General features: G+C 38.1%; 1 protein-coding gene across 12 annotated transcripts in view; it reads right to left on the bottom strand.

Annotated features, from left to right (window-relative positions):
• Positions 1-22,487, bottom strand: part of ZMYND11 (zinc finger MYND-type containing 11) — a 100,897-nt gene extending 78,410 nt beyond the window's left edge. For 2 of the 12 annotated variants that reach the window (XM_015887618.3, XM_015887619.3), the window contains exon 1: positions 22,228-22,481. The gene's annotated coding sequence lies outside the window, so the exon portion shown is untranslated. The other 10 variants (XM_007425488.4, XM_015887621.3, XM_025164939.2 and 7 more) reach the window with 8 other exon arrangements.
• Between the last annotated feature and the right edge of the window lie 316 nt (positions 22,488-22,803).

Genomic DNA, 22,803 nt, shown 5'->3' with positions numbered 1-22,803 from the left:
ACTGTGAGTATTGGACAGGCCTTCTGTATGGTACACAAATGATGCTCCTTCTGTTTTACATTTTGTTAATTGAGTCACAATAAAAATAGCAGCTTAACATAGTGGACTTTCTCTTCTCTGTAGCTGAGGTCTAGACAGATGAGACACTTTCTCCTGGGTATTCAGCTTAAGTACTCATAACTGGACTAGTGCAAATAACAATGCTTTAAAATACTGACTACATGGCTACATGCCACCACTGTAAACTGCAGCCTGGGTTTCTACAGTGTTTCAAGAATTTTTTAAAAAATTCTGTTCTTATTATAGACAAGTCCACTAACAATATATTTATTCATCTTATTTTTATAATACTGTTCCCGTAAGAAATTTAAAATGGCTGCTATACCCTTATTCCACTTATTTTATCCTTGCAGTAACTTAGTGAGGCAGATTAGATTGAGGTCTAGGTGCTTACACAGCCATTGTAGTTTGCAAAGTATGGTTTATTGTTAGATTTTAGAACCATGTTTTAACCAACAAATCATGATTAAACAAAGAGAACCCAACCAATAATTGACTCAATTTCATGGGTGAGTGATTTAAATTTGGACTTCCTTGGTCTGATACTTATTAATACAATATTATAATTGAACTATTAGCTACAAACAGCTTTCCACCCTTGTGTATTTCTTTTATACATGTTAAAAACAGCAATTGCAAATGCTGTTTTTTAAAGTTTTCATTGATCTAAGCTGGCTAGGTACCAGTACTATAGCTTTATTAGAATAATTTTGTACCATATTATTTCAATAGTTTCTCAATTACAGGTGCTTTCTTTTTGCTGTACAGAATTCTTTAAAATTCTTTTATCAAGGTTCTGTAAACAGTTCATTTAGTTATTGTATGCCACCCTTGACTGTACTAGGAATATAGTTTTTAATATTAGCATTATTTTCAACAAGAGGTCTTGTAAATGGAATAGATTAGCCATTATACTGGTATGTAAACAAACCCATATTTTAGAAATGTTCCCAGTCAAAATATAAAGGCTACTATAAATTGAGAATCTGCAACTGATATACGGCAGTTGGAAGAACTATAATGAATTCCATGGACCTCTTATTTCTTACAAGTTTTAAAGATGTAGCAAAAATATTCACTGCATTTATAAAAATAATCATGGCTGGTAAATCTGGGATTTCAAATCAAAGTACTTAGGTCATCTGTTTTCTGTGTTTAAGATACAAGGAAGCAAATGATAACTTCTGAAACAACCTGATTGTGACAGTTGGGCATTTGACTACAGCAAGGTACCACCTTTAGATCACAAACCTATGATAAAAATCTTTTGTGAGAAGGCAACACTAAACTACAAATGTTTTTAATGGGATTTACTACATGTCAGGTTATACACTTCGTTAATGATAGTGGTTTGATCCACCATGGTAGAGCATGAACAAGGATACATGCTTTGTGTGTATATTAACTGCATTCACATAAACTTGAAAAACATCAGTCTCAATAAAATAATGCTGATATTAATGCCACCTGATATATTTCATTTGCAGCTTCAATCTGCTAGTTTAAAGCAAAATAGACATAAACTTCCTTTTACTCAGATTTATCCACCCTTGAGCTTTTCATACATCTGTAATTGTGGAACGTACACAGCATGTTGCTCTTAATATTTAAATAAGAATTTTGGCACAATAAATTCTGAAGCAGAGCCTGCAATCCAGCATGAAAAAAGAAATGGGCTTTTTTTTGCCAGCAGTTGATTGCCATGTACAGATCTGGGACTGCTTAAATCCCATTCACATGCATGCAACACCCATTTAATTAGACCTTTCATCTTGTTGATGCACACGCAAAGCATGTATCCTTGTTCATGCTCTACCATGGTGGATCAAACCACTATCATTAACGAAATGTATAACCTGGGCAAAAAGCCAATGCACATAGACCACAGCACAGCCTACTTTCAGAGAAAGAGCTTTTTAATAAGAAAGCAACTAAATGCAATTACATTTTCTTTCTAATCCTTCAATTTTCTTATGAAGATTCTCCAGAATGATTGATTTTTTTGAAAAACCTTCTGCTCTTAGCAGAAACAAGATTATTCTTTAGAGAATAATCAATGTATTTTACAAACAGAAGCCCCAAAGTTTTACCCCTAGCACCTTAAGAAGCTAAACTAGAAAAGACCACTGCCTGCCAACTTGGGGAACCAATGTTAATCTGAGTAGAAAGTACTATGCTAATAGTCCAATTACAGACTTATTTAGGACTTTTACTAAATTTGACAAATCTGATTTTTGAGTTCACATATAGCTTTGTTTTGCCATACATGGGAAGACGAGACAAAGAGAAATTAGGCATTCTCCAGATATTATTTTCTTAAAAAAGATAAAAGTAATTATTAAATACAACAGTAAAATCTATCAGTGGGAAGTGGAGGTATATATTGATTCACGATAGCAACTTACACATCGACAAAAATAAAAATAGGTTAAAAGAGGCCATTGACTTGCATAAATGTACACACTCTAATTTGAACTGTTTCAAATTTAAATAAATATTCTAAAAAGAGAAACGAAATTCATGTTACTGTAATCAGATGACCTCTACGCCTGCTTCTCAAATATTCAAGTTCTGAAGGACAACTTCAAAGTCCCCACACTCCCTTTTGTAGTTCTTTAGCTTTAATTTGAAGCTGGACCAAATTACTCTTCAGAGGATTGCCCAAGATGACACAAGGCTTCTTTACTTATTATTTATCAGAATTACTCATGTATATGCTTTCAGGATTCAAATCCTACATAGGTGATTTTAGAAATAAGATAATTAAATTAACACAAAATAGCATTTTTAAAAAGCAAAAAGAAATATTTAATGACAGCTAAAATGACAGTTAGTGGCCTTGGCCTTGGAAGGAAAGGAAGAAGAAATGTCCATCTAAACAAGCTTCTGTAATGGTTGTCCATTGCTTTTCTCCCTCTTTCTTCAGGAATCCTTCCAGCATATTAGTGGCAATGGCTTTGGGAAAGACAGAAAGGGGTGAGGCCAGCTAGAACAGGCCTCAGAGATATCAAACATACAATATTCAATTAGATAAACATACTGTGGGCAATCAGATAAGCAAACTGAAGGGAACAGGGAAATACAAAATTATCTCTCTGCAAGTCACTTCCTGTCTGTTCTCCACAATAATCTAAATGTACTTGCCATGCGCTTTTACTGTCTTCTCTCATTTGTAAAATTAGTGGGGGTTGCACAATGGCTTGAGAATTCTTGTTTGTAAATCTTACAAAAGCAGACCCATGCCATTTTGTTTCATTCCATTTTTATTCATGTAAAACATTTGTATCTTTACTCTTCTTATTCTTCCTCCATTTGATTCTGGTACCAAATGCAACATATGCCCTATATTATCTGCTTCCTCTCCATAATCTGAAAGCCCACCTTGTCACCTATTAGGTATGTTCCATTTAGCACTTCTCTCTGTTTTGTGCACCAAATGTAAAACTATTTGGGGAAGGGCAGAATGTTATTTTGTACAGCAAATAATACTACACTGCAAATGGCCAATGTTCATATGTATTTCTCTGTAAATAAATAATAAGCATAATACCCAGCTGAAACTGCAGGAGGAATTCAGAATAGCACAACCTAATTAACTGAGCCTGGATTTTAGCCAGGTTACTGCAACTGACATTCCTGTTCTTGTGAGATCTTTGAAAGTGCAGCGATTTGTTACAATGCTTCACATAATTAAATATGAATAGGAGTGAGCTTTCAAAGTGGAATTTAGAAATATCTGTCATCAATTCATTACGTATCAGAATTGCAAAATGTTGCTGCTTTAAAGATTTATCTTTGTATCTTCAGCACTAGACAACAAAAATGTGAATTGCAGCTATTGTGTAAATTCAGCAGGAGTGTGGAAGAGATACACATCATTTAAAATTTTAAAAACTCTACTTGTATTGTCAGGGTTGTTGAAAAGAAAACAGTAAATCAGCAGCCCTATTTTATGATGTCATTCATTCAACACAGAATTTGCCACTACAAATATTAAGACTAATTTTTATTGAGTGAAATGTCAAAGATAACTTGTTTTAACTTTTAAACCATGAGGGCGAAAAATAATGAGCTTGCATTAATTAAAAAAAACTAATTAAGTTTCAATCAGTGCAAATTAGATCCAAACCTAAAAATGTATTTAGATTGTTATTATTTCAGTCAATAGAATGACACATGATTAATTTATGGCTGTGTGCATAAAAATATAATTCATTAGCTAATATTCATATAAAATGTGTAAGTGCAGTAACATGCATTCAGTTAAGGACAAAACAGCATTTGAGCAATTTTTAATACTTACACAATCATGCAGGAAAAAATGCCCCCCCCCCCCCGCAATCTATTTACAGGATTAATCCACCGCACGAAAATGGCAATCAAGGCTGTTGCCCTGCACTTCCTGTTTTGCAATGCCACAAAGTTCATTGAGAGTTTGGCAGAAACAAAGCAAGGATAGTGTTGCTGCCGTATACCCTTCTCCAGATGAGCGGTTGTGATCCTGAAAAGGTGGCTACTCCTTCAACGTTTGAAATACTCTAGTGAAAGGAGAAGTCAATCAAAATATGGTCTTCTCCCTGATATGTGACCATAACCCAGGACCCTTGTCTGGGGAAGCACAATCTTCTCCTTGTGCTGCCTTCCTTCTCACCACATTTCAGAGGGAACTTGCTGCCCCTGTAAGAGCCTGGAATTTATATTTGTTTTTAATGACTTCTTACTTATGGGCGGCTTCTCTTTTGTTTCTGCTTCTTCATTCTATGATTTAACATTTTTCTTATAGTTTGGTTATAATCCTAAAGTGCTCAGTCATCAGACAACAGACTGTAAATAGTCTAAATAAATAAATGAAAATGATCCTCACCAGCGTCTGGGTTGTCCCTGCTCCATAATGATAAAGTGAAAGGCCATCACTAAGAAATTTCTATGTTGATATAAACCCAAATAAGAGCTAGAAGGTACATCATATTGTATTCCTGTGCAAGCTAGCATGTCTTTGAATAAAAGAAGGCTCTGGAGTTTAACACACAAAAAGGTACATTTCCTGATAGAGTATCTAGATCTTGCTTAAAATTATATTACATTTTGTTTCATATATTAATTTAAAATAAAACTTTAATACCAAACAACTCATTAAAGTTCATATGTCAATGTATTACTCAGAAGAAAATGAATATATTTCCTCTGTCAAATGTATTGAGCTTGCTTGCTCTTCTGAATAAATTTTGGCAAAAATCAAAAATTATGAGATAACATAACTTCTGAAAGTCACTGTTTTATATACACAACATACATGTATACTCTTTATTGTGAGAAATAAAGCCTGTTATTACTGTCAGCTAAACAAAATGAAGAGCACAATATAATCCAAATAGCTACAGAAATCAACAGGTGATTCAATTCATTTGAAAATCCACATTAATTTGAAGTTTTATTACTTATCAAATCATCTCATAAAGTTATGATGTAGTTTCATACATGTAGGATATAAAAAGCAAACTTGTCTCCTGTTGTTATCTCCCCAGCAAGCGGCATTCAATGGCAAGCTAATTCTAAGGATGTAAATTATCATGATGAATAATAATACATTCCTCCTTTGTATATTTCCTTAATCATCTGTTACAGATATTACTTAATGCCTATTAATACATCTTGTGGCAGGACCTGTAAAAGGCAACTTAACAGTTTTCATTTCAACTTTATCTTGGAAAACTATGCAACCGGCATTCACATGTAGCCTTGTCTAATTTTGCTTATTTTAGGAAACTCTTAAGTCTGAAATAACAGAAAACAGCAAGAAAAATTACAGAGAACAATGAGAATTTTTTCTACTTGCTGTGTTTGCCAAGTGTGGCTCCCAAAATGATCCATGAACTTGTGTGACACCCACCTCCCAAATAAACAAATGATTTCTCTGGAGATAGGCAAGCATAAACATTAGCTTACTAAAAGATATATAACTTCAGTGTATTTTCTTGACTAAAGTTAAACTTTTATCAGAACTTTCAGTAGATTCATCATCTTTAGTTTTTCTGTTATCACCCAACAAAACTGTTCCATTTTAAAAGGCTGTTCCATTTTGAAAACTGTTCCATTTTGAAAATCTTAAAAATCTAAGATTACATATAAAAATACTGGACTTCCATTATCACACACACACACACACACACACATTTCTACAGACACTTCAAAGTTTATGTTACTACACATCACTTTGGAAGTCACCTGCTGGTGGAAAACCACTGCTGTAGTAGGCAAATGGCTAGCCCTACAAGTTTAACCATTTCTCAACACTCATTTAGGGCTTTGCTGTCCACTTTGTGTGTAGACGCCAGCTGTGGGCTTGCCCAAGCAAAAGAGAAGCAAGCTTTGACAGTGCTCCTGCTTTGTTTGCACAAACCTGATCAGCTTTCTTAAAAAAAAAAAAAAAAAGTTCACAACCTCCAGGGGATCACCATCCGCACTTGGAGAACCTCTAACTTGATACATTTTTTCTGATGAACACCAAAGTGTAGCACCTAGAACAGAAAGAGACATCCTGGGACTCTCATTCTAGACTGTATCTGTCTTAATCTTTAATCACTAAGCTCATTACTCATCATTATTTGCCTTTATTTTCTTAATTTCCAACTACAAATATAACTTCTAAACTATGGGTTTTAGTTTGTTCTACTTTGAGAAAAAGCCTATTTGACTTTTTAGCCACTATGTAGCTGAAGACTAGCAGAGCGCATCCAAAAACACCAACTAGCAGTCAGAAAACACAATGAAAACTCCTTAATCTTACAATATATGGGCAGACTCAACGGTAGTTTCAACTGGGAAACTGTAAGCATCATAGACCAACCTAAATCCAAAAATTCTAGAGAGTTCCTGGAAGCTTGGCATTCAGACAAATCAGCCATCAATAGACACACAGAGATAAACCACATTTACATACTATTCAAAAGAGACAATAAAAAAGCTAAGAAGGAAACAAAAAGATCAGAACACATCCTCTCCAGCAGCCTACACCCAGATTGGCAGGGATTAACATCAGACAAACAATCAAGCAGAAAACAATACCGCAATCAAGGAACTACCAAGGAGAAAACCATACCCCCACCAACACTGGCAGGGCAAGCTACTATATATAGGGAGCAAACCTCACACTCACTAGCACTGATGATGTTACCTAGTCAGGTAATGAAACATCTGCAATCAAACAATCAAGCTCAGAAAGCACCAAGGACTCCACAGTTCAATCCTGAGCTACATATATTCTCTTCTGTTTATATTCAAGTGAAAACTGAAGGTCCTTTGTATATCTTTGTATTATTTGTTATTTGCCTTTCACCAAATATCAAAAAAGTTTATTTTTAATTCATAAGCATTTGTTTTGAATGAAACACCCTTCCATGGATTCTTTCTTGAGGAAAGATTCTGATTGTTTTATGCATAAGAATAAAAAGAAAATGAAAATCTTCTCACATGTTTTTCTATAGGCTACCCCGCTGTTTTTCAACCTTGGCAACTTTAAGATGTATGGACCTCAACTCCACGCTGGCTGGGGAATTCTGGGAGTTGAAGTCCACACATCTTGAAGTTGCCAAGGTCAAGAAACACTGGGCTAGCCTTCTCCAACCTGACACCCTCCAGATGTCTTGGGCCTACAATTCCTAAACAAAATGGGAAGGTATCAAATTGGGGGAGGCTCATACAGTCTTTGTATAAAATATGAATATAAAAAGTCAATGATCGTGGCTGTCATATCATACACAAAATACAACTTGTCTCAACAGTCAGTTTAGAAAGAGAATTCATTTAGTCCCAGTGCAATTTTCCACTATTTTCTAAGCTTTCCCATAGTCGTTTAAAGTTCCAGAATACACCAAGGAGGTTAACTCTCTGGGTCTCTCTGCTCATCATTCTTTCCAAAAACATATATAAATTAGTTCTTAAAGCAGCCAAGACCTTAAAAATATTTAATTAGGTGTAGAAACTTAAAAGAAAGGGGGAAATAAACCAACAAAAGCTATTTCTTTAACATGACATACCCAAAATATGGTTCAAAGGCTTCTTCTCATTTGTAAACAACACCATCCAGTTGCTCTTAGCCCAAGCTCCTATTTCCCAGATGTAGGATTAAAACTATCTGTTGTTACAGGAATTGAAAAATTTCCCACAGGAACTCTATGACATATTCTCCACTGTAAGGTTTAAATCTAATATTTGCATTTGTTTTCTCCTAACTTCTAGAATTAAAGTTCAATGTCATGGTTTAGTCCACCAAAAATTAAAACAAAAAAGTGGTTTGGGAACAGCATGTTCAAAAGATTCCTAGAGATTTGGGATGCAAAATTGTTCTTGTCACTTCTGCCCAGACTAAGCTCAGTATCAGGCTAAAAATGGACAAACAATGCATGAAAATATGTACAGTGGTACCTCGGGATACGAACTTAATCCGTCCCGTGACTCTGGGCGTATCCCGAGTTGGTCGTAACCCGAAGGAAATTTCCCCATAGGGTTCAATGTAAATCCGGTTAATCCGTTCCGCCCTCTGAATTTGGTCGCACCCCGAGGCAAATTTCCCCATAGGGTTCAATGTAAATCCGGTTAATCCGTTCCGCCCTCCGCCCGAATTTGGTCGCAACCCGAGGCAATTTCCCATAAGGTTCAATGTAATTACCGTTAATCCGTTCTGGTGTCCACGGACCACACGGAAAGCGGCCGGGCGCGGCGTGGTGCAGCGCGAAAATGGCCGGGTGCAGCGCGGCGCGGCGTGAAAACGGCCCGGCGCGGCGCGAAAACGGCGCGGCGCGGCGCGAAAATGGCCCGGCCCGGCGTGGCGCGGCGCAAAAACAGCCCGGCGCGGCGCGAAAACGGCCGCGGACCACGCGGCAGGGCCGGAAAAACAGCCGCGGACCACGTGGCACGGGCGGAAAAATGGCCGTGGACCACGTGGCACGGGCAGAAAATGGCCGCGGACCACGTGGCACGGGCGGAAAATGGCTCGTACCCCGAGGCGGAGTTCGCAAACCGAGGTAAAATTTTGGGGCCAGAGCTGGTCGTAACCCGAAAAATTCGCAAGCAGAGGCGTTCGTATCCCGAGGTATCACTGTATTACAGAAACCACAAATTGCCCTAGCTCTCCCCAATCTATACCTCAAATCCCATTGTATCAGGTAACTGATTCTTCTTAAAATAATTTTTAAAATTAAAATTAGAGCTCAGAGCTACAATGGACATAAAGAAACCACAATGTAAAAGATGCAAACCAAACAAAACCAAAGCCTAAATATATTAATATCATATACAGTACATACATATATGTACAGAGACATGCAGTAACTTCATATATCACTTAGAGCTTTTCTAGTGAGGCAATTTATTAATCTTACAAATAAATATAATGCAATAATATACTGACAACCAACATTATTATATTGTTTATATACTAGCCTAATTTCTAGATGAAATTAGTAAACATCAAATCTTTATAAGTGATTTCAGAGTTCTGTTGTTCAAAAATCCCATGTTTAGTGTTCTTGATTCATGCTTTTGAAAATCACTATCTGAAGGCAAAGGCTTTAACTTTATCTCAAATCAGTATTATTCCTCATCTTATCTCCTCCCACCTGTTCATTCTTTTCCCCAGCTCTCCTGTTCCTTTCAGACTTTTTCCTCTAATCTTCTACTCCTCCTCTTCTACCTTTTTCCTCATTTTATGCTCTCCAAATATTTGCAGTTCAGCTCCAAATTTTCAGAAATAGCCAGCCTAGCTGGGGAATTTCAGTAATTGAAGACCTTAGATCTGATGGACACCCAAATCACAGAAGGTTATTGTACATGCTCCCTCTTATCCAGTTCAAACTCTCATCTCCTATACTTCAAGTTGCTGCTTTCTCAAATATCTGAATCCTGTGTTTCTAGATCCTTAACTTCTCTACCACACCCAGCTCACAATCCATTTTTTTTCTTAGCTTGTCTTAACCTTAGCTTCAGAACTCCAAAATCATGTGAAAGAATGAGTGATTCTTATGACCCCCGCATGCTGCTAAGCAATCAGAACAGAACATACCTATATCTATATTGATATTGATATCTATAGTCTATTCAATGCCAATACAAAATTTTACCAGAGTTCGCAAAGTTACTTCGAACTGTTTATCCTTATTCATTACTTACATATATAAATATATTATACAAATATAATACAATACAATACAATACAATACAATACAATACAATACAATACAATAAAATAAAAAAAATAAAATAAAATGTAATATAATATAATATACAGGTAGTCCTCACTGAATGACCACTCGTTCAGTGACCATTCAAACTTATAACAGTGCTGAAAGGGGGATAATTGCAATGGCCCCTCACAGTTGTGGTCATCACAGCATCCCCGCAGTCACATGATCATGATTCAGGCACCTGGAAACCAGCTTCCAGGTTGCAGCATCCCATGGACATGTGATTGCCATTTGCGACCTTCACTCCCAGCTTCTGACAAGCAAAGTCAATGGGGAAGCAGGCAAGAGGTTGCAAATGGCAATCACATGATTGCGGGACACTGCAAGTGCATAGGATTTGCCTAATGATGGCAACGAGAACTGCTGTCATAAATCAGCGTGATCACATGATGCTGTGCCCAGAGTTCTCAGTCCCAATTACTGTTGGTAAGCAAGGACTACCTGTAATAATAATATATCATATAACATAATGCAATGCCTGCCTAGGTATAAGTCACCTGTTGCTTCCAGGTGTTTTGGACCATACATTTCGTAATTCTGACCAAAGGTGGTTCTTCCTGCAATATATGGGTATCTCTGAAAGATACCAAGTTGCTTTCCCTGACATCAAATTGTATCCTTCTAATAAACCAAACTACAGCACTCTTCTCATTGGTCCCAAAGTAGACCCATTACATTATTACTATCAGTCCCATGTTTATACAATTATGTGGATAAACATGACAAGCCGTGTTCTTTATTTGCTATGATTGTTGTTCCCAGTTCAAAAACCTTCCTAAACCAGCAACTGAAAGGGAAACAGTTCATCTCTGTCACCGAGAAAATCAAATTTCTCAAATGCTTCAGAGAGTAGAAGAGATGGCTGCACAAGCATGAATGCTCTAGGAAAGTGTTTCTTAAACTGTGATCCTAGGACCCCTGGGATCCCCCAAGACACTCTCAGGGGTCTGCAAAATCAAACTTATTTGCCAGCCTATCTTGAAAAATAATACAACATTAAAAGTCCATCAAACAACCATGAGAAGCAGTAGCAGCAGCAAATGCATCAATTTTAATTTTTAAGACGGTAAATAAAGTGGTAGTCCTCACTTAATGATGGTAATTGGGACTGGCAAATCTGTCACTAAGTGACACAGTCGTAAAGCACGACATTATGTGCCCGTGCTAACTTATGACAGCAGTTGCAGCAGCCCCAGTTGCTGTCATTAGGTGAATCCATACGGCTACAATATCCTGTGATCACATGATCTCCATTTGCAACCTCCTGCCAGCTTCCCCATTGAGTTTGCTTGTTGGAAGCCGGCCATGAAGATTACAAATGGTGATCTAGTGACTGCAGGATGTTGCAACTGTTTTAATTGTGAGCTGGTTGCCAAGCACCACATCGCGATCATATGACCATGGGGACACTGTGACAGCTGCAACTTTGAGGACCCATCATAAGTCCCCCTCGTTCAGCACCACTGTAACTTTGAACGGTTGCTAAATGAGTGGTCCTTCAACAAGGACTACCTGTATCAATACTTATAACCCATACAAACAAAAGCTCTTTTGAAGTCCTCCATAATTTTTAAAAGTGGGAAGGGGTCCTGAGAGAGAAAAGTTTAAGACACATTGCTCTAGGAGAACCAGTTTTGTTTGCAAAAGTGTTACAATTCAAAATCTCTGTCCTCTTATTATAACAGTAGGTACAGTACCCTAAACTCCCCACTTCTCACAGAACTAAGCAGCAAAAAGGGATGTTCCATGTTCACCCTAACCTCCAAGATGGAGTCTAACAACATATGACACATTAAACTCCCAGAAACTTTCCAAATGTAGAACTCTTTTTGGATTTCTATACTGAACAGGAGGTTACAGTCAACAATCTAATGGCCCTTTCCAACTCTATGATTCTATGAAAACTGGGCCTTTACTGGCTAAAGACTGTAATAAAATTGAACTGAACTGAAATCTGGACTAGTCAATGATTGGAGACAATGAGTAGAATTTACAATCTTTATGATAGAAGAAAAACAGGACACACACACAAATAAAATAAATAGCAACATGCTTTCACAAATGTGGTAAAAAATATTAGAATATTTGTATTTTCCTAATACTTTGATCAACTGACTCTAAACCTTAGGATTCACAACCTTAAGATGGTGTCCCTTAATGAAATTATTTTTTCCCAACAGAATTTGTTTAATAACTTGTATCATACATTTTCTAAACAAAAAATGAAGATTATTAAACAGGCAGTGCCTTGAAAAGAAATGGATTTTATAAACCCAGAAGAATTTTGCATGAAATTATACACACCACAAGTAGCAAGACTGAATTGGGAAGCAATATTTGCATGAATAAACGAAGGAACAATATGAAATATATGAAATGGAAGCATATTAAAGATTTCTGTGGGTAAAATATTTATTCACAGATAGCTAATTCTAATACATTTGCTAACTTTTAGGGAAGCCTTTCTCATCTTAGTATTTTCCAAGTATGCTGGACTGTCCAAAGCTTCCAGCCAAGCTGGTACTGGACATGATAGCTAGGAATTCTGTGGTTGTAATCTAGCATCTGAAAAACTCAGATTATAAAAAGCATTTTAGAGAACTGAACAAAGGCTTTAATACAGTTTAGTATATTGTTAGTTTATAACACTACAGAATTCAATACTGTAAATTCTGATGTATAGGAAGAAAAATGTCCATTGCTTGAGTCTTATAATCTGTGTTCATTCTGAATAGAAATATATGAACTGCAAACACAACTATAATAAATCATCTTCTAGTTCCACAATGAATACTAATAATCATCTGACCTGCTTGATACGTATTATAAAAAGGCAACAGTATATGGCATTTTTGTCCCATGCAAAGATATATTTTCAATAATTTATTTAACCTGGATTTGTCCCTCATAATTTTTTGCCACTTTTACTGGTATTGTTTTAATATATCCAATTTTTGGCAACTTTATATTGTTGTTGCCAATTGTAAACTGTCCAGCTAATTTGACTGATGAAAGGAATATAAATTGAATAAAAATATTTGTTTTTAAAAATGACCAAAATTAAATTTTACTTTACATTTAACTCTCAATCAAAAGTTTCAAATTTAAAAAATTATTGAGGAATACAAAAATGCATTATTACTGATAATTTTATAAGGCAAGACAGTGAGATTAACATCAACTGCTGTTAACAGAAATGTATTAGAAATTAAGACAATAAAAATAGTAATTTATAGATCTGAACAGTAAAGAACATTTCCAGTATTCAAGAAAGAAAATCATACCCGTGTTTTATCACCAGCATTACAGTTGCAGTCAAAATTAGAAGAGTACATGAAATTCCTGAATGGACAATCTGGACCAGCATATTTAACATTAACACAGAATGAAAATGATCCCTGTCACAAAACAGTTTGACCAACCAGAATTTTGAGGCTGGCTCTCTGCTCTAGGAAGGAGGCACTAGCAAACCACTTCTGAAACACCTTGCCTTGAAAACTGTAAGGACTTGTCCAAGCAGTCACTGCAGAGTCGGTAACGACTGAGCACAGATTAAAAAAAAAAAAAAAGTCTTAACACTGTATTTCTCTAGCAGGTAGAACACATTTGTACTGTTCCTAAAGTTCTTGCTATGTGCTCACCAGAGCAGAAGGGCGGGTACAAATCAAATAATAATGAGAATGAGGAGGAGGAGTGTAATACTATAGCAAAAATTCTTGCTGAGAAATGCAACATATTTTTCCATTCCATAAACATATTTCCTACCCTTCTACTTTTGTAGCACTCCCAGCAATTCACTTTTTTAGAAATCAGGGTGGTATATATATAATTCACTCAGTCTCCTATTAATAAACAGATCAAGCTTCTACCCTGAAACTATTGTGAGCTTGTTTAGATAATACACAGCCATTCTAATTAGCAACCAATAAAATTAACTATCATTCCAAACATCCATTAAATTACAAAAAGTCTAATGCACAAAACTGTAACAAACAATGATACAGGAATTACCAGGATTACCTTCAAAGAAATGCCATGATTATTCTTCAGTGTTAGGTTACGTTGCAACAGATCTAACTTAGAATACTGCTTTTAAGTATTTGGAAAGAAACCACTTATTTTCTAATACATAACAACTGCAGCAAGCAATTAAATTCCTGTGTAACAATGCAAACAGAAACATAATTTGCAAATAAACCCTAAGAAAGTCAGCAAGTACCAACAATGATAAGCAATTAGGTGCCTGCCTATGCAAATTACAAAGGAATAGATCATTAAAAAGTAGAGTTTATTACTTCAAGTGTGAAACATTTGACACTATACTCATTCTGCAAGCCATCAGACACCTCATGAACATTCACAGCAAACAGATAACCATTTCTTCGGTGGTTCAGCATGTTTTAAATGCAAGCTTATGAAACAAATGATTCTGACTGTACTTCCAACTTGGCATAAGATAGTAAAAAAAAAAAAAAAAAACACTGCATCTTCTTAGATCATCATTAACTGGCTCTAAAGGGCTGACCAAACATTTGCAAAGTGTGTGCAGCAGTGCTAAGGTTACAATGATGAACATTCAACAAGAAGAACAGGTGCTTTTCAGAAGCGAAAATATATTTCTTCCATCTTATTCCTATGTCACTAAGAGTGGGGAAAAAACAATAAAGAATACCAACAGACCTGCAAAAAAGACTACCTTCCAATGTCAAAATGCCAAAATACAAACTATATTCAATAATTCAATATCCTGGGTGTTTCTATTTCTTTTAAGACCATGTTCAATTAATGCTTCTTGCCACCTTCCCTTTCTATAAAATAACTGTAACAAAAAACCCTGATAAAGTTAGGCAATCCTACTACGCTCAAATAAACAAGGAAACATTTTCTAATGCCTTAAAGTTTTAAAGGCTTTGTTTTGCTGACTTGAGAGTGCCAGGAAAATACTGCAATGTACATTAGTAATCTCTTTAAACATACCATATGCAGAATAACCCCTATTAATTTTCATCCTTTTGGTCACTGTCCACTTGAGAGAATTAATCTGGATTAATCTGTTCTAGTATATATTCTTAATATAAAGTTGCGTTAACTCACTTTTAAAAATTCTTATCTAATGTCTTGCTGTAAATCTTTCCCAAATAAATACCATGCCTAAACACACTAACCCAACTCTCACTGAGTAACTGTATAATAGAAAAGTGTGTCTGAATACAGCCTTAATCGTTATTTTAGTTATATTTATTTATATTTCAAATTTAGTCACTGCCCATCTCACTCAATGAGGGACTCTGGGTGGTTTACAATAAATAAGAATAAAAACCAATTAAAATACAATAAAAGCAGTAATCAAAAATAAATATAATCCAAGGGATAGATGGTATAAATAAATTATAAACCTAATAACCTAAAACAACAACAACAAACAAGATGGAAAGATGAATTACAAAAAGATCTCAGCCCCCACTGGAACACCATAGTGAAAGGCCAAATGAAATCTAAGCATCTGTTGAAGTTATTGCTTCAGATAACAACACTATCTGGATAAATACAATAAAGTGATGAGGTGAAAACAACTTCAGCTGTCCACCTCCACCACCTTCAATGAATTTTGAGCAGACTCCAAATCCTGAATAACCTCAACTATGGAATTGTTGAAGACTTCTGGTAAATTCTTCCCAAAGATTAAACTGTCACACATCTCTTTATCAAAACAGAGATATAGTATACAAATGGGACATTCATAAGCATAGCAGCAGAAACTTTTCAAATGGAGATACTGGAGATTAAATCTCCAGATTTTGTTCCAATTCAAATTATTCTAATTCTATAGCTCTAAATGCCTTCAAAGCATCCAATCAGCTTCTTAGATTGAGTAGGCATGAACTGTCTTTGCAAACAATCCGTCAGCATTGTTGACAATGTCTCTGTTTTACTTCTTATAGAAACCTATCACTTTTTGTATTCTAAGCAAAATGTAAATACTAAAGGTATTACGTAAAGAGAAATTATTCTGAACTGCTCCAGGGCAGCTGAGAACCATTGCTCTGAACCCCACTTTAATCTCTGCTTAATGAAAATCCTAAGTAACTTAAGCTTCTCTCTTACCCAAGATTACTATGATGATAAATAAGAAATGTAAAGGATGAGATAGTGTAAGCATACCATATCTGTGCTGCAAAAATCCAGATGACCATCAGAAGGAGGCAAAGTTAGATTTTTCTGAATCTCTCTACAGCACTGACATCAGTTGATCATCTAGACCTTTGCAATCCAGATATGGTCTATTATAAAGTGAAAACTATAATGTAATATTTGTAGGCAGTATACTAACAGATCAGTCACAATAGTAGGATCATGCCACACATTGTTTTAGAATGTTTAGTATAACCTCAAAATGCCCCAGATTTACAGCTTTCATCTGTACTATCACATATCACACAATAATATTATTGCTATTAGTAGCAGTAGTGATAGTATGTTAGACTGTACATATACCACTAATAAAGTATCTTGGCAGTTTACAAAAATAAATATTAAATCTTTAAAAACAATTTAAAATTTGATCCATGAAGCTAAAATGGATCAAAATTATCATGAATTAAATGCCTGTCCAAAGCCATGATTTTAAACTTTAAAAGCAAGCAAAAGATTTACTTCTTTCAATTCAGAATTGGAGCAAGTTGCCATGATAAGCCTGAAGTAGGTATAGACACACCTCCTCAGATGAATTCAGTAATTGTGGGGAAGATGGAGATTTCTTATGGGAGAAGGCATTTTCTCAGGAAACCTGAACCCAAACCATGTAAAGCTTCAAAAATAACAACCAGCACATTGTATCCCATCTGGAAAGAAACTGGTAGCCAGTATGATACTTTTAGGACAGGTGTACTATGATCTCTCAATTCTTCCAGAATTTAATGCTACTTAAAGTCTCCAAAGGCAATGTTCTATAGGCAGCACCTGCACCGTATTAGGTCATTTCTTCTAAAAGTGAAGGCATTGGCCAAAGGTGAAAGATGATGATTCTGGCTTCAATCTAATAAATCAAGAGTGCAATTCTCAGAGGACCGTTCTCAAAGTGAATACAGGCTTATGAAACAGTGGTATTCTGTCTAGAACAGGGAGCTACTCCAACTGTGGCCTTCTACAATTAGCTCTAGCCTGTTTCAATTCAGCTTCAGTTTATTCACTCGCATCCAACCAGTTATCAACTGCAGAAAGGCACTGACATCTAACTTAGAGATGGCACTGAGAGACGGTGGGAACGGAGTAGTTTAAAGCAGTGCTTCTATTCCCAAATTTCCAAGGGGATTCAAACAGATATCGTGGTTGATGGTATCAAAAACCACTGAAAAGCTAAAAAGAACCAAAAGAATCACTCTTGTTTTGTCAATTGTCAGACACAGATCACTCGTCAGGCCAACTAAGGCAATCTTTGGCTTGTAGCGTACTTTGAAGCTAGTGTGAAAAGTGTCAAGTTAACTGATGTCCTGCAGAACTACCTCATTTTCTCAATCATTTTATCCAACCATGGATTCTCTTAGAGGTATCTGAAAGCTGGATTGCCAGTCTAAAAGAAAAATGAAAACGGGCTATGACTGGGCAGCTGGCTCCATTTACATTTGCTTCCTCAAATACAAGAAAACTACTTTAAAAGAGTTTCATAGATGTTATAACAAACCAAAATAAGCAATCATGTAGTCAAAAACCAATTTCACCTTTTGACTAGAGGGGCTGCCTGTACATATATGGGTTGGTTTTATAGAAAATGACTGCTAGATCTTTCAGATGTTAAGTAATATTACTAGTCAGCAACAAACACAACAGCTACATTTGCTATTTATTAATTATAAAGCAAATAGTAGCCTCCCTAATTCATAAGTATGACTTGAAGTGCTTATCTATTAACAGCTGGTTTAAAAAAGTTTGGCAAATTGCGGTAATGGAAAATCTTCTCTCGAAACTTGAGTTTTATATAATATTCCAAACTCAGATAGTTTTCAAATAGAATGTCTTCTTTCACTGTATACATGAATTGTAAAGAGCTTCCTGAAATTATATCTGATGATTATGATCTACGGAAAAGTTAATGGGGAGAAAAGTATTGATAAAATCTTTATCATTTTAGTCCATTCTTTTTATTGATTTAATTTAATGTAGTTCATATAGCATTGTTAAAAATAATTTACCAGACATCTGTTAATAAAAATAAATATAGCTGCAAGGTGATACAACAGAAATTATTTTTGTTGGGGTTCTTTTCATAATCACTGCACTGTTTTCTAAAACTATGTTACAGAATTTTATTATACTTATAAAAAATAATAATAAACTTCCTCTAGAGCTGTTTTTAGATGATCTGAGAGACTGAGGGCAAGAAGCCACCAGTCTCTCAAACCATCTTAGTCACAGATTAAAGACTGGTCTATATTTGCCTATCTTGGAGATTCCAAATTCTCAGGTGTCACAAACTGAAACTAATCCTGACAATAATTTTTGGAAACCACCCTCAATTGGCTCTGTATCAATGGTGGCACCCACACTGGAATGATTATGAAATATTTTACTGACCAAAATTTTTAAAATAATAATTCCTTTACATGCACTTTACCCATTTACCTTGCTGCTTTAGCTCCCACAACTTAAGTACAGATAGTACCCAGTTTAAGAATGAGTTCCATTTCCAAGGTCTGTCCTTAAGTTGAATTTGTATGCAAGCTGGAACAGTATTATTGTATAATACTGTATAAATAGTATTGTGCAATAAACTCGAACCAATGTGCATTTAACTCAAATTTTGCTACAACAGGCTCTGTTCTTAACTATGAGTCATCCTTAAACTGGGCATTCTTAACCCAGGGACTACCTGTACCATAGAGCTATTTTGCAATAGGTCAGAAAGCACATTTATAAGCAATCATGTCAATTGTCCTAAATTCCCTATTCCAGATTTCAAACATGGCACTGATGGGACCAACCATAAATTCTTCCAAGGTCGCTTGGAATTCTACAGCTTTTGGGAGTGGACCACCCAAATCAGCACTATTTCTAGAGAGGGGAGATGCTGCCATAAATCCAATGTTATGTCTACCTATAACAGTGAGGAGGTCTCAAGCATCATCTGAAATGGTTACAGTATGGGATGGCCTTTAAAACATGAGCTTTCATAAAACTTTTATGTTCATAAGACCATAGATGATAAAGAAACTCCTTGTTGTGAGACCCGATTATTCTAAAATACTCTTATCGTTTTGCACGAGAGAGAGAGAGAGAGAGAGATCACATTTATGACAACCCAACAGAACTAGCCCTTCCCCCCACCTAAAATTCCATGCTGTTCATGATTTGTTCTCACAATTAAAATATGTCATAGAATTTAGATGCTGGAATCCAAACATCCTGGTAGAAACAAAAACATGGACTCAATTTGTTGTTTTGACAATGCTGGTAAAATGGGTTCATGAAATTCATATTTGAGACATTGTTATCTTTTTGAGAATCTCAACTTAATAAAAGAATCCACATTTTCATCATGTAATATTATGATAGATTATCTAATTATGTGGGGTTTTGTTGCTTTTTGTTGGAGAGCAAAGTTTTGCAATGTACATGTCATCAGTTGATCAGCTCTTGGATTAAACACGCCTTTCATGTGGAAAAACATGGATCAATATTATTTTTATTTGTCTACTCAATATAGTTAAGACAGAAATGTTATGTGAGGAAATGCCTTCTCAAAGGACACATAATTAAGTGGGGGACAAGACTGACGAAAAATAAAAGTCATGTATCCAAGAGCACAAGCTAGAACCCCTGAAGACATTCTGCATTAACTCTGTTGAACCTAAGCAGGTCCAGCTTTGGTCAGACGGAAAATCATCAAGCTTGGGCTTTGTGGAAGGAAGTCAGGACATAAATCTGTTACTGAAACATACCATGTCTTTAGACGCATGTAACAATTCTTAACCTTACTGCAAGAGCAGAACACAAAACCACCACAGGTCAATCCAACCTATGCATCTGCTAGAGGAATCTCAATCCTCACAACCAGCCACAGGAGAACAACCTGTTCAGCCTTTTCCAGGCCTGCTGAAATCTTGTGCAAGGAGGACTTTGTTAGCAAGCTAAAGAAATGGTGGGCTATAAATCTAACAGATAAGGAAACAAAACCCACTAAGTTAATTCTGGCTTATTCATTTGGACTTTATTCTCTACGATAACCCTGCAGACTTAAAAGGAAAAAAAGTCCGCATGAATTAATATAAAATAATAGCCTATTAGCAACTCAGCCAGATCAACATAAATCCACCATCCATTAAACTGGAGGTACACCCTGCTATTAGTACAAAACGTCGGCCCATTGCAAACTCAACAAGTAGAGAACCTCTCCGTCTACTAACTTGATCCTTTTCCTCAATGTGCAATTTATAAAGATCAGAAAGAACCGGGTGCAGGAAGGTGCACTTTTCTTCTGCACGTGCCCCCTCCAGCTCCATTCTTCATCCTCTGGGAAAGGGGCTCCCCTCACCACCCTCTCCTGGTTAGTATCTGCCTCTCCCTCTCTCTTTTGGCACCCCTCTGAGTCCTTCAAACCTCCTCAGGGGCATACTGCTTCAGTCCAGACAGGCTGAGTTCATTCCCTCCATCCCCGCAGAAACAAGACAGGCTGATGTTGCTGCTACCAATTATTATGAGCACCACCACCACCATTTTCCACTTCCAGTGGCAGCCCACAACCTTCCTTCCCTTCCCCTCTCTCTACTGAGGGATGCGAAAACTTCCCCCTCCTACTCTAAACGAGGATTAAACCGAGCCCGAGCTCACCAGAGAGGCTTTCGCCGCCCGAATCTCCGGGCGAAGGCCTTTCCCAGGACTGGTGGGCCGAAGACCACGAAGCCCCCTTCCCCTCCGGCCTGCCTTTCCTCCGCCTCGCCCACACCCCGCCTGCCATTATCCGGCCCAGACCTGCTCCAAAGCCGCCCCAGCGAGGCGAGCAGGCGAGCGCGGGCGTCTTCGAGCCGGGAGGCCCATCCGGAAGGCTGCGGCCGGGGAGAGCTGCGACCCGCCCGGTCTCTCCAGTCACTCGACTCCCGGGCTCCGCCGTCCGAGCAGGCCTCCCCGGGGACGGAGCTTCTCCCCCCGACGCCTGCTCCCCCCTCGCGACGGGCACACGCACACCCCCTCCTCCTCCGCCTCGGCGCTCTCCCCCTCAGGTAGCCTCCGCCGCGGGGAGGGGGCGGCCCGGGAAGCCCCGTCCCCGCCGCAGTCCCTCGCCGCGCGCGGGAGCTGCCCGGTGCTAAAATCGATCGGCGAGCCCTTCCCGCCCCGGGTTGCAAGGGGCACCCCCGGATTCGCACGAGGTCCAGGAAAACGGGTCGGGAGGGAGAAGAAAGGAGGAAAGGGGGGCTGAAAAAGAGACACCCCCGTGCACTATGCACGGGCGAGCAGCCTCGTTCCCCAGGCTAATCGGCACCCCTGCCTTTGCCCCCCGTTTTATTCTGATTTTATGCGACCTTCCCCCCTCCGGAGCCGATGCGCCTCTACCTCCGCACCCATCGGTATTTTATTTCTCCTCCCCGACGCATTCAGCCCTCCTCTCCCTCCCGCGGCTGCCTGTAGACCCGGGTTTTGTAGCTTTTTTTTTAAGGCGCCATGTTTATAATCCTCCATCCTATTTTAAAAAGAAAAAACAAGAATTCTTCCCCCCACCACCCCCGAGCACCGAGACGCCGCCTCTCCCTCCTTGCCCCCCGTCCCTCCCTCTCGCCCTCCTCCCTCCGAGCCAGGGAATAAAAGACACGCAGGATTTGCACCGGGCAGGGATTGCAAAAGTCGTGCTTTCCCGCTGGCTCAGTGTCGGCCCCTTCCCACCCGCCACCCCGTTTCCCTTCTTCCTCCTCCCCAGACCGAAGCGGGGGTCCCTCACCTTGCGCGGCGGCGTCTCTTGCAGTTGCAGATTCTGCAGGCGGAGGAAGAGAAGTTCACCCGGGCGAAAGTTTGCAATCCTTGCTCCAGGCCGCGGCTCCCTCCTCCGCCTGCTACATATTTTCTCCCCCCATCAGAGTTTTATTGTGTCTGAAATTTTTTTCCCTCTCTCTCTCCTCTCTCCTGGCCGTCTGCACACTTCTAGCTTTCTGGGGTAAACAGGGTTTAGGGATACAGCCTCGGATCCTTGGAAAAAGGAGAACTCTAGTGGCGCCTGATGGAGTTGCTGGGGCTTTCTTCTTTCTTTTTCGTCGCCGCCCCCCCCCCCCCCAAATGCCGCGTAGAGATACGGGAGGTAATCTAGAAAGGCGATTTTTTCCAACTATCGGAACGATCTGTGCGGGTTGCAGTAGCATAGGCGTGCAACGTGAAGAGGTGGCGGGATGGCGGTTCGTCGGAGCGATGTTTTGTTCGTTTGCTTCTGCCATCATATTTTGGGCGTCTTTTTTAAAAATTACAATCGCATTTCCGTGATCTCAACATTATGAGAAGAGAGGACTTGTGGAGGCAGTAAAGA

This window comes from Python bivittatus, unplaced genomic scaffold (genome assembly GCF_059951505.1).
Source record: "Python bivittatus isolate LINGU-HERP-01145 unplaced genomic scaffold, Pbiv_v1 ctg000610_np1212, whole genome shotgun sequence".
NCBI lineage: Eukaryota > Metazoa > Chordata > Lepidosauria > Squamata > Pythonidae > Python > Python bivittatus.
The sequence above is the reverse complement of the archived record's forward strand: the minus strand, read 5'-3'. Positions and strand labels throughout refer to the sequence as shown.